This window comes from Sciurus carolinensis, chromosome 3, assembly GCF_902686445.1.
Source record: "Sciurus carolinensis chromosome 3, mSciCar1.2, whole genome shotgun sequence".
NCBI lineage: Eukaryota > Metazoa > Chordata > Mammalia > Rodentia > Sciuridae > Sciurus > Sciurus carolinensis.
The window spans coordinates 95,933,550-95,945,859 of record NC_062215.1 but is presented as its reverse complement, the minus strand read 5'-3'; the positions used below and the strand labels follow the sequence as shown (position 1 = coordinate 95,945,859).

Genomic DNA, 12,310 nt, shown 5'->3' with positions numbered 1-12,310 from the left:
GGCATTGAGAGCTGCGGGCCAGCCACGTATCTGCAACCCTAGGCCAGGTTTGTGGCTGGGGTGGGGTTTGGAGATTGGGGAGCTGGAGGACCCTGTTGATTACCAAACTAGTGGGACCAGGTGATTGGTGGATGCTGGATTGGGGAGGGAGTCGGGGAACAGGCTGGTGTTGGGTCCCAGCAAGCGATGTCTGAATTAGCTCTGGGAACCCTTTTGGAAATTGGCTGGTTGGCTGGGTGACCTAGGATCAAGATTCCCTCACACCTTCTTCCAACCTACCAACCCCATGCAAGGCTCTCTCCTGCCTCTGCAGCAAGATGGTGGCTATTAGTACATGTAACAGGGACCTAAGGTGTAACCAAGCCTTCAGGGACCTTGGTGATGGTCTACCATACCCTGGCTGTTGTCCCTAAATGGAAGCAACTGTGTTCTTAATTGGTGGTGTCTAACCTGTAGGTACCTTGATGTTGGGCTTCCAAGTCCCAGCCAGTGTCCCAAGATGGAAACTGCCCCAACTAAAGTTGGTGATGGCGGTAGTGGAGGTAACCCACAATGGAGGCACAGGTGTCCCAAGATAGAGGTAAGGTGCAGCAAGGGCAGGCTGTGCAGTGGCGTTGGGTGGCCTGTTCAGAGATGCAGTGGTGACTGGCAGAGCTTCAGAAAGTGGCTGCCTCCAGGCCCTTTCTGGTGTCTCAAGGTGGAGGCTACTATGGTCAAGGAGGCTTTGGAGATGGTTGTAGCATCCCAAGATGGGTGCAAGCCAGGGGATCCCCGCAAAGGTAGATGGGGAGCTGGGTGCTGTGCAGGACATCCCTGCGGAGGAAGAGTCTCATTGATGTTCTGTTTATCTTTGTATTCTCTGATGTCATGAGCAAGATTAGGATTTAAAGAGTTCTATCAAAAGGACAAATATGTCCTGTTCCTTATTTAACTTTGTCAACCACTGCTTTACTTAATTTCAGTACCGCCCCCACTCCCAGTCTTATTTGTACATCTCTTTGGATTTATTTTTTAAATTATATCTAATTTTTATTTTTAGGGTTAGAAACTTTTGGGGACTATGTATTTCTTTTTTTTTTAATTCATTTTTATTGTAAACAAATGGGATACATCTTGTTTTTCTGTTTGTACATGAAGTAGAGGCATACCATTTATGTATTCATACATTTACCTAGGGTAATAGTTTTTGATTCATTCTGTTATTTTTTTCTCCCCCCACCCCTCCCACCCCTCTTTTCCCTCTATACAGTCCCTCCTTCCTCCATTCTTGCCTCCCTCCCACTCCCCATTATGTGTCATCATCTGGTTATCAGTGAGATCATTCGTCCTTTGGATTTTTGAGATTGGCTTTATCTCATTTAGCATGATATTCTCCAGTTTTATCCATTTGCCTGCAAATGCCATAATTTTATTATTCTTTATGGCTGACTATATTCCATTGTATAGACATACCACAGTTTCTTTATCCATTCATCAATTGAGGGGCATCTAGGTTGGTTCCACAATCTGGCTATTGTGAATTGAGCAGCTGTGAACATTGATGTGGCTGTATCTCTGTAGTATGCTGATTTTAAGTCTTTTGGGTATAGGCCGAGGAGTGGGATAGCTGGGTCAAATGGTGGTTCCATTCCAAGTTTTCTGAGGAATCTCCACACTGCTTTCCAGAGTAACTGCACTAATTTGCAGCCCCACCAGCAATGTATGAGTATACCTTTTTCCCCACATCCTCACCAACACCTATTGTTGCTTGTATTCTTGATAGTCGCCATTCTAATTGGGGTGAGATGGACTCTTAGGGTAGCTTTGATTTGCATTTCTCTTATTACTAAAGATGGTGAACATTTTTTCATATGTTCGTTGATTGCTTGTAGATCTTCTTCTGTGAAGTGTCTGTTCATATCCTTAGCCCATTTGTTGATTGGGTTATTTGTATTCTTGGTGTAGAGTTTTTTGAGTTCTTTATAGATTCTGGAAATTAGTGCTCTGTCTGAAGTATGAGTGGCAAAGATATTCTCCCACTCTGTAGGCTCTCTCTTCGCATTGCTGATGTTTCCTTTGCTGAGAGAAAGTTTTTAGTTTGAATCTGTCCCAGTTATTGATTCTTGCTTTTATTTCTTGTGCTATGGGAGTCCTGTTAAGGAAGTCTGATCCTGAGCCAACAAGTTGAAGATTTGGACCTACTTTTTCTTTTATAAGATGCAGGGGGGCTGGGGAGATAGCTCAGCTGGTAGAGTGCTTGCCTTGCAAGCACAAGGCCCTGAGTTCGATCCCCAGTACTGGGGGAAAAAAAAAAAAAAAAAAAAAGATGCAAGGTCTCTGGTCTGATTTCAAGGTCCTTGATCCATTGTGAGTTGATTTTTGTGCAGGGTGAGAGATAGGGGTTTAGTTTCATTCTGCTGCACATGGATTTCCAGTTTTCCCAGCACCATTTGTTGAAGAGGCTATCTTTTCTCCATTGCATATTTTTGGCACCTTTGTCTAGTATGAGAAAATTGTATTTATTTGGGTTTGTGTCTGTTTCCTCTATTCTGTACCATTGATCTACCTGTCTATTTTGGTGCCAATACCATGCTGTTTTTGTTACTATTGCTCTGTAATGTAGTTGAAGGTCTGGTATTGCTATACCCCCTGCTTCACTCTTCCTGCTAAGGATTGCTTTAACTATTCTGGGTTTCTTATTCTTCCAGATGAATTTCATGATTGCTTGCTCCATTTCTGTGAAGTACATCATTGGGATTTTAATTGGAATTGCATTGACTCTGTATAGCACTTTTGGTAGTGTGGCCATTTTGACAATATTAATTCTGCCTATCCAAGAACATGGAGGATCTTTCCATCTTCTAAGGTTTTCTTTAATTTCTTCCTTTAGTGTTCTGTAGTTCTCATTGTAGAGGTCTTTCACCTCTTTTGTTAGATTTATTCCCAAGTATTTTATTTTTTTCAAAGCTATTGTGAATGGGGTAGTTTTCCTAACTTCTCTTTCTGAGGATTTATCCCTTATGTATAAAAATGCATTGGATTTGTGAGCATTAATCTTATATCCTGCTACTTTACTGAATTCACTTATGAGTTCCAAAAGTTGGTGGAATTTTCTGGTTCTTCTAAATATATAATTGTGTTATCAGCAAATAGGGATAGTTTGAGTTCTTCTTTTTCTATTCGTATCCCTTTAATTTCCTTGGTCTGTCTAATTGTTCTGTCTAGAGTTTCAAGGACAATGAATAGAAGTGGTGAAAGAGGGCATCCCTGCCTTTTTCCAGTTTTTAGGGGGAATGCTTTCAGTTTTTCACCATTTAGAATGATATTGGCCATGGGCTTAGCATAGATGGCCTTTACAATGGTAAGGTTCCACTATCCCTATTTTTTCCAGTGTTTTGAGCATGAAGGGATGCTGTATTTTGTCAAAAGCTTTTTCTGCATCTATCAAAATAATCATGTGATTCTTTACTTTAAGTCTGTTGATACGGTGAATTACATTTATTGATTTCTGGATGTTGAACCAACCTTGCATCCGTGGAATAAAACCCACTTGATCGTGGTGCACTATCTGTTTAATATAGTTTTGTATGCGATTTGCTAAGATTTTGTTGAGAATTTTTGCATCAATATTCATGAAGGATATTGGTCTGAAGTTTTCTTTCCTCGATGTGTCTCTGTCTGGTTTAGATATCAGTGTGATTTAGGCTTATAGAATGAGTTTGGGAGGGTTCCCACCTCTTTTATTTCATGAAATTCTTTGAGAAGTATTGGAATGAGCTCTTCTTTAAAGATTTTATAGAGCTCGGCTGAGAACCCATCTGGTCCCGGACTTTTCTTTGTTGGTAGGATTTTGATGACTTTTTCTATTTCATTACTTGAAATTGATCTATTTAAATTGTATATGTCCTCCTCATTCAGTTTAGGTAATTCATATTTCTCTACAGACCTGTTGATGTCTCAAGATTTTCTATTTTGTTGTAGTATGTATTTTCAAAATAGGTTCTAATTATGTTTTGTATTCCACTTGTGTCTGTTGTGATATTTCCATGTGCATTCCGAATTTTAGTAATTTGGGTTTTCTGTCTCTTCTCCTTGTTATTGTGGCTAAGGGTTTATCAATTTTGTTTATTTTTTCAAAGAACCAACTATTTATTTTGTTAATTTTTCCGATTGTTTCTTTTGTTTCAATTTTGTTGATTACAGCTCTGATTTTAACTATTTCCTGTCTTCTACTACTTTTGGTGTTGCTCTGTTCTTTTTCTAGGGCTTTGAGCTATAGTGTTAGGTTGTTTATTTGTTGATTTTTTTTCTTCTATTATTGAATGTACACCATGAAGTAAATTTTTTCTAAGAACTGCTTTCATAATGTCCCAGAGATTTTGATATGTTGTTTCTTTGTTCCCATTTACCTCTAAGAATTTTTTAATTTCCTTCCTGATATCTTCTGTTATCCATTCATCATACAATAGCGTATTATTTAATCTCCAGGTGTTGGAGTAGTTTCTGTTTTTTACTCTTTCATTTATTTCTAATTTCAATCCATTATGATCTGATAGAATACAAGATATTATCTCTTTCTTGTTGTATTTGCTAACGTTAGCTTTGTGGCAAAATATATGGTCTATTTTAGGGAAGGATCCATGTGCTGCTGAGAAGAAAGTGTATTCGCTCTTTGTTGGATAGTATATCCTATAAATGTTTGTTAAGTCTAATTTATTGATTGTGCTTTTGAGATCTATGCTTTCTTTGTTCAATTTTTGTTTGGAGCATCTGTCCAGTGGTGAGAGAGGTGTGTTAAAATCACCTAGTATCATTGTGTTGTGGTCCATTTGATTTCTGGCATTGAGAAGGATTCCTTTGACGTATATGGATGAGCCACTATTTGGGGCATAGATATTTATGATTGTTATGTCTTGGTGATTTATGCTTCCCTTAAGCAGTATGAAATGTCTTTCTTTATCCCTTCTGAATAACTTTGACTTGAAGTCCACATTATGTGATATGAGGATGGATACTCCAGCTTTTTTGCTGTGTCCATGTGCATGGTGTGTTTTTCCCCATCCTATCACCTTTAGTCTGTGGGTATCTCTTTCTGTGAGATGACTCTCTTGCAGGCAGCAAAGTTTTGGTTCTTTTTTTTAATCCAATCTGCCAGTCTATGTCTTTTGATTGATGAGTTCAGGCCATTAACATTCAGGGTTATTATTGAGATATGATTTATATTCCCGGTCATTTGGCTCATTTTTTTTTTTTTTTTTTTTGATGCAACTTGATTTCTCCTTTTTTTGGTTGTTCCTTTAGGGTAGTTCCTTCCTTTGCTGATTTACATTGTTGTTTTTCATCTCTTCCTCTTGGAATATTTTGCTGAGAATGTTCTGTAATGCCGGCTTTCTTTTTGTAAATTCTTTTAGCTTTTGTTTATCATGGAAGGATTTTATTTCATTGTCAAATCTGAAGGTAAGTTTTGCTGGGTGTAAGATTGTTGGTTGGCATCCATTTTCTTTCAGAGCTCGAAAAATGTTGTTCCAGGCCCTTCTAGGTTTTAGGGTCTCGATTGAAAAATCTGCTGATATCCGTATTTGTTTCCCCCTGAATGTAATTTGATTCTTTTTCTCGCAGCTTTTAAAATTCTGTCTTTATTTTGTATGTTAGATATTTTCATTATAATGTGCCTTGGTGTGGGTCTGTTGTAATTTTGTGTATTTGGAGTCCTTTAAACCTCTTGTACTTCATTTTTCATTTCCTTCTTCAGATTTGGGAAATTTTCTGATAGTATTTCATTGAATAGATTGTCCATTCCTTTGGTCGATTCTGATGATTCTTAAATTTGGCCTTTTCATGATATCCCATAGTTCTTGTAGATTCTGTTCATGATTTCTTACCGTATTCTCTGTTTCGTCAACTTTGTTTTCAAGATTAAATATTTTTTCTTTGTTATCTGAGGTTCTGTCTTCCAGGTGTTCTATCCTATTTGTTATATTTTCTATGGAGTTTTTAATTTGGTTTATTGTTTCCTTCATTTCAAGGATTTCTGTTTGGTATTCTTTCAAAATCTCTAACTCTTTATTGAAATGATGTTTCCCTTCCTGTATTTGCTCTTTTAACTGCCGATTGGTGCGATCATTCAATGCCTGCATTTGCCCTTTCATCTCATTCTTCAATGCCTGCATTTGCTCTTTCATCTCATCGTTTGCTTCCCTGATCATTTTGATTATATACATTCTGAACTCCCTTTCTGACATTTCTTCTGCCATGCTGTCATTGGATTTTATTGCTATACCTTCTGGGTTTGTTTGGGACATTTTCTTCCCTTGTTTTCTAATATTGTTCAGGTATCCACCCCTCCAACAGTGAAACTCTGGGATATTGCAGATTTCCTCTATTGACTAATATTGTCTCTGTAGATTTCCAATAACTCACCTCTTAGCCTTCAGTAGCCTGAAGTCTTGGAGGAACTTGATAATGTGGTGCTCCACTAGTCAGCTGGCCTTCTAGGGGTGGTGGCCTTCTGGTGGGGTATATTCCCTGGTTGCTCTGAGTTGTTCCCGAGTCTCTCAATACCTCTTCTTCTTGGCTCCTGGGTCTTGTTAAAGGTCCTCTAGCCTCCTGTAGGTGTCTCAGGAAGGGAGTTACCCTTCCAATGATGCTGGCCACGCTTTCAGGAGTAATTCAAAATGCCTGCACCAGCCTATAAAGAAGCCTCTGGCTAACTCCGTGATGGTAACAATCCTCGGCGTGGTGGTCAGGCGGGGTTGTTCAGTGATGGTGTCTGTTTTTGGCCTGGTGGTTGGGTGGGTGGGCTACCCACCGTCCAGCTCCACAGTGCAGTCGGGTTGGGTGCCTGCCTGCTACCTCCGCGATGCAAGTGGCCTGACTCGCCCGCCATCTCGCTCCGTGACTGGGACCAAGCAGTGATGGCATCAACCTAGGTCGGGACTGTGTATTTTTAACAGTGCTCTTCCATCTTTGGTATTGCTTTTATTTGTTTAGATCTGTTCCAGCCTCAGCATTGCATTATTATTTGCCTTTTCCAAGAGAAGGTACTTGACCTTCAAGTTAGCTTTCTCGGAATCAGACCAGAGACCCTGCATCTTATAGAAGAAAAAGTAGGTCCAAATCTTCAACTTGTTGGCTCAGGATCAGATTTCCTTAACAGGACTCCCATAGCACAAGAAATAAAAGCAAGAATCAACAACTGGGATAGATTCAAACTAAAAAGCTTTCTCTCAGCAAAGGAAACTATCAGCAATGTGAAGAGAGAGCCTACAGAGTGGGAGAATATCTTTGCCAACCATACCTCAGATAGAGCGCTAATTTCCAGAATCTATAAAGAACTCAAAAAACTCTACACCAAGAATGCAAATAATCCAATCAACAACTGGGCTAAGGAAATGAACAGACACTTCACAGAAGAAGATGTACAAGTAATCACCAGATATATGAAAAAATGTTCAACATCCCTAGTAATAAGGGAAATGCAAATCAAAACTACCCTAAGATTTCATCTCACCCCAATTAGAATGGCGATTATCAAGAATACAAGCAACAATAGGTGTTGGCGAGGATGTGGTGAAAAAGGAACACTCATACATTGCTGGTGGGGTTGCAAATTAGTGCAGCCACTCTGGAAAGCAGTGTGGAGATTCCTCAGAAAGCTTGGAATGGAACCACCATTTGACCCAGCTATCCCACTCCTTGGCCTATACCCAAAGGACTTAAAATCAGCATACTACAGAGATACAGCCACATCAATGTTCATTGCTGCTCAATTCACCATAGCCAGATTGTGGAACCAACCTAGATGCCCTTCAGTTGATGAATGGATAAAGAAACTGTGGCATATTTATACAATGGAATATTACTCCGCAATGAAGAATGATAAAATTATGGCATTTGTAGGCAAATGGTCGAAATTGGAGAATATCATGCTAAGTGAGATAAGCCAATCTCAAAAAACTAAAGGACGAATGATCTCGCTGATAAGCGGATGAGGACATATAATGGGGGGTGGGACGGGCTAGCATTAGGTTTAGGGTTAGGTTTAGAGTTAGGCTAAGGAGAGCGGTAAGAATGAAGGAAAGAAGGACTGTGTAGAGGGAAAAGAGGGGTGGGAGGGGTGGGAGGGGTGGGGGGGAAGGGAAAAATATAATAAACATCATTACCCTATGTAAACGTAAAAAAATAAAAAAAAAAAAAGGAAAAAAAAAAGTTAGCTTTCTGTCTCTTCATGGCATCGGACTTAAGAAGTGAATATCAAATAGTAATGATGTTACTATATTGCTCAGAATAATAGTTCTTCAGTGAGGGGGGTACTCAATAAAGAGATACAGAGGAAGAGATGTATTTCTTGTTCAGGAAATAGATCTAAGAGAATGTTAGAGATTTTGATTGATGGAGATGAAATTGGAGGAGTGCTAAAAGAGGATTGCCAGCAGATATTAATGAAGGACAAATAATGAAAACAAACTTTGACTCAGCATCAACATTCTCTGAATTAGAGTTGTGGGAGATCAGGTTGGGGTGAGGTGCAGATTTTGGTAGTTTATGTCCATTCTTGAATTCAGTGTTAAAATTTTGTTAGCTTTTAGTTTAAGTGAGGAGTATCCCATGAAGGCTTTTGTACTCAGGATCCATTTCAAATTCAAATAAACATTAAGGAAAGTATATTGAATCATATAACTGAGAGTCCCAGGGTATTTGACAGCAGGCAAAACTGGATCCAGTGATTCAGGGGTGTTACTAGGTCTCCTAGTTTTAAAATTTTACTTTCCTTTGTTTTGACTGTATTGTGAAGAACTAAGCTTATGTTCCACCAACTTGGTTACCTTATCTGAAATGTAGAACCTCTTTCTCAGTAGTTTTAGTGCAAGTTCCAAGATGAACTAAGTATACTATTTTTGTATCATCTGGTCTTTGAACTTTTTACTGAGGCAAAACTAATGTGATATCATGAAATACCAAATTTGAATTACATCATCATTTTAGGACTTAGAAGTGGGGTCATTGCTACATAAGCCACATACTTTAAGTTCAGGAGAGCAGAAGGAAAATTGTAATGCTGGTGTTTGATGAAGGGGAAATGATATCTTCTGGAAAAAACACCGTGGGTATTATAGTCAATCATGGTAATGAGGTAAGGAGCACTGGATAGGACAACTATTACAGCAATATAGGATGGAGTCTGTTGATAATGTTAGAGATGTCCATTGGATTCTCAGCATCTATTGTAAAAATAGTGAGATTCTGAATGAGAATAATGACAGTATATATGGAAAATAGGAAAGGAACTAGAAATATGAATGAAATTTTTGTTTGTGCTTTACTAGTTTCTAAGAGATGAACTGAATTTTACCTTTGTCCTGTCCATGAGAAAATAATTTGGGATATAACGTAATGTAATCAGTATCTTATGGGTCAAATTAAAGTACTTTATTGGTTGTAAGTATTTAAAATAGATGATACTAATTGTAAATCATATTTACTCATTACATTAGCTCAGTGAATTTGCTTTGGCAGCATTTTAAGTTATTCCATGTATTTTAATGTAGTGAACTTTTCTTTAAAAAATTAATGTAATGCTGGCTCCTTTCTGCCATTTATATAAAATCTCAGATGCAATACAATCAATAAGTGTGAATTATTTGGCTTTAACTTCTCAAATTTATCATCTCTAAAAAAGTATTAGGTATTAGGTGCATCTGTAGAGTTTATAGATTATGCTACATCCCACAGTGAAAATGAATGAGTAAATTTTGACTGCCACTCTACCTAGTGACCTGGTTCACAAAAGCCAGTTTCTACCTTAGTGATCTGGAATAGCAGGTATGCATTTGATGAATGCATACTGTGTGAGGCAAAAATAATTAGAAAACTGAATAAGGCAGTATGCTTTAGGAATATTTTGTCATCAATATTTGGTACTATTTGGGCAATCTTCACTTTAATCAGTACTTCTAAAGCAGTCCCATTTAGTTCTAGGGAAATTTTGCATATTTTGTTATGACTTTCCTTTTAATAGTAGATTTAATGTGTAGGAATAGGGAAATTTTAGGCTTTTTTTTTGCATATACAGAATTGACACAGATATTTGTTTGTGTACAATTATTTTGGTAGTTTCCAAGATTTTAGAAAATAAAAGTAGCTAGGAAGATGAATTCAGTTTTGTCATTACTTTCCCCCCTTCTATCATAAATATAGAGAAGACATTTTCATGCAATACAGTATCTAATATAATTCAATGCATATTTGTATATTGTATGTGTGTGTATAGTGGTTGTATCATGGGAGTTTCTCATTCAAATGTAATGATTCTTAGTCTTCATTTTCTAACATCATTAAATATCATCAGTTTTGTTAAAGATAAATGTTAATTTTATTATCAACTTTGTTTTATTGAAAGATATTTTTCTTTACCATTTTGTAAGAGGATTATTACCAGAATCCAAGTAGTAGCCCAGTGCCATTACTGCAAAGCCCTAGGAATCTCTGACTTAGTGTTTCATTGTAATTGGTGAGAATAAGATATTATAATTTTCAAGTATGAAGAGTGACTGGTAGGATTACACAATCGTTTCATAGCAGTATTCTTATTTTTACCTAATCTTCAAAGATAACTAATGGCATTCATATTTTATTTTGAATTTTGAAAAGTAAGAAAAGCAGAGGCTAAGAATTAAGGTCTTATTTGTTTTGAAATTTGAGTAGTGTTTAATATGTAAGTAGAGTTTATGTAAGTGATCACTTTCTTTGTCTAACTTTGAGATTTAGAACTGGAAAAAAGAAGATACACATGAACACACACAAAGAAGTTGGAAGCCTGGGGCTTTAGAATTGAACTACCTGAAAACATCCAGGTCTTTGGAACCACCATAACATATGCTTTCTTTAAATCATTTTTATTTTAGATAAAATAGTGGTAGATGTTAGTGATGCACTTGAGCATTGTTTTCTTTAGATTTTCCATGAAAAAAGTTGCCAAAAATTTGTTCTTATTAATGTTTAGCATGTATATGTTTTATGTGTATTGTCTAATATTAAAAATCAGTTTCTGATTAGATGTCTAAATCTGAGAGGAGTGTGGTAAGTGCCAACCTCTTAGTATTATTGAAAAAGAAACTTTCAATGAATAGAAGTTTCTTTTTGGCTATTGCATTTTTTAGGCTTTTCTAGCTCTAGAGACTAAGGAATTTGCATTATCAGTGTTTCTCGGTGTTGTACTCCAGGTTTTCTGCTGGATATTATGTTTTTTGATGATAAAACCTTTAGATTCTGATTATATCTCAACTTAGTGAACTCAGAGTATGTATATCTATTATGACCCATTTTATATTACAAAAAGGTAATGTTACTTGTTTAAAGATTTAGGCTTTAAGCAGACATGACAGTATAGAGTTCATATGTCTTACACTTTAGAGAAATGGTAGGACATTTCTGAAGTAAAATGCTGCAACCTGATTTTGGTATTTTGGTTTTACAATTTAAAGTGTGGGGAGTGATGGGGGGAAAATCCCTTCTCTCCAAATTTGTCTGTGAGTCACCTGTAATCTTCCTTCTAATAGTGTGTAATGAAATGATGCCAACTGAATCATCATTTCCACATTTGCAATTTTGGAATTAAGTTTGTTCTCATCAACACTGACTTAAACTTCTGTTTTGATTTTCAGTTTGTCATATAATCTTTTTTTTTTTTTTTTTGGTTATTAAACACACCTAAGCAAAAACGACTTCTAATTTTCATAGAAATGGAGTGTTAATTGTTCTCTTACTCATTTTGTCTTAATGACAACTCCAAACCACAGTTGTTTGCAATTCCCAACCACATTTGGCACATAGAGACTAAACCCACATACAAGTATTAGCACACAAACTGGATTCCTTCAGTGTTTGGGCATTCCTAGGAATCTATGATGGGTTTTGATGTTGTCTCTTGTACCCAATGAGTTGGCATTTTGTTACATAGGATCTCTGAGGGACAAGGAAAGAGCACTGAAGAGCTGAATCCCTGTTCAACCACTCACCTTTGTTAAGGGCAGGATACTGTAATTGTTTGTCTCTACTTGTGAAATGAGGGGAATTATACTTTTCTATCTTCATAATTTGTTGTGAGGGGCAAATAAAATCATAATCCTTCAGGAAGTTTCTAAATTCCTGAGTAAAATATTTTTGTAAAGGTTTAGTTGCAATCTGTTTTAGTTGGGATTTGTATTATTTATTTAAAAAGACTGAATTACTTTGAGATTTTCTAATAAGCTTTTTAATCTCTGGCCTTTCATTTATCTATTTAAAATGTGAGTAGGAATATGAGAATATTAACACTTTAATGAAAACACAG

The 12,310-nt window shown here is 36.9% G+C and overlaps 1 protein-coding gene across 17 annotated transcripts in view; it reads left to right on the top strand.

Moving 5' to 3' along the window:
• Positions 1-12,310, top strand: part of Gtdc1 (glycosyltransferase like domain containing 1) — a 399,059-nt gene that overhangs the window by 137,697 nt on the left and 249,052 nt on the right. Inside the window, exon 1 of one of the 17 annotated variants that reach the window (XM_047545009.1) lies at positions 457-580. The exons of the other annotated variants lie outside the window; for them this stretch is intronic. The gene's annotated coding sequence lies outside the window, so the exon portion shown is untranslated. Of the gene's footprint in view, positions 1-456; positions 581-12,310 lie in introns of those variants that run through there. 17 annotated transcript variants of the gene reach the window in all.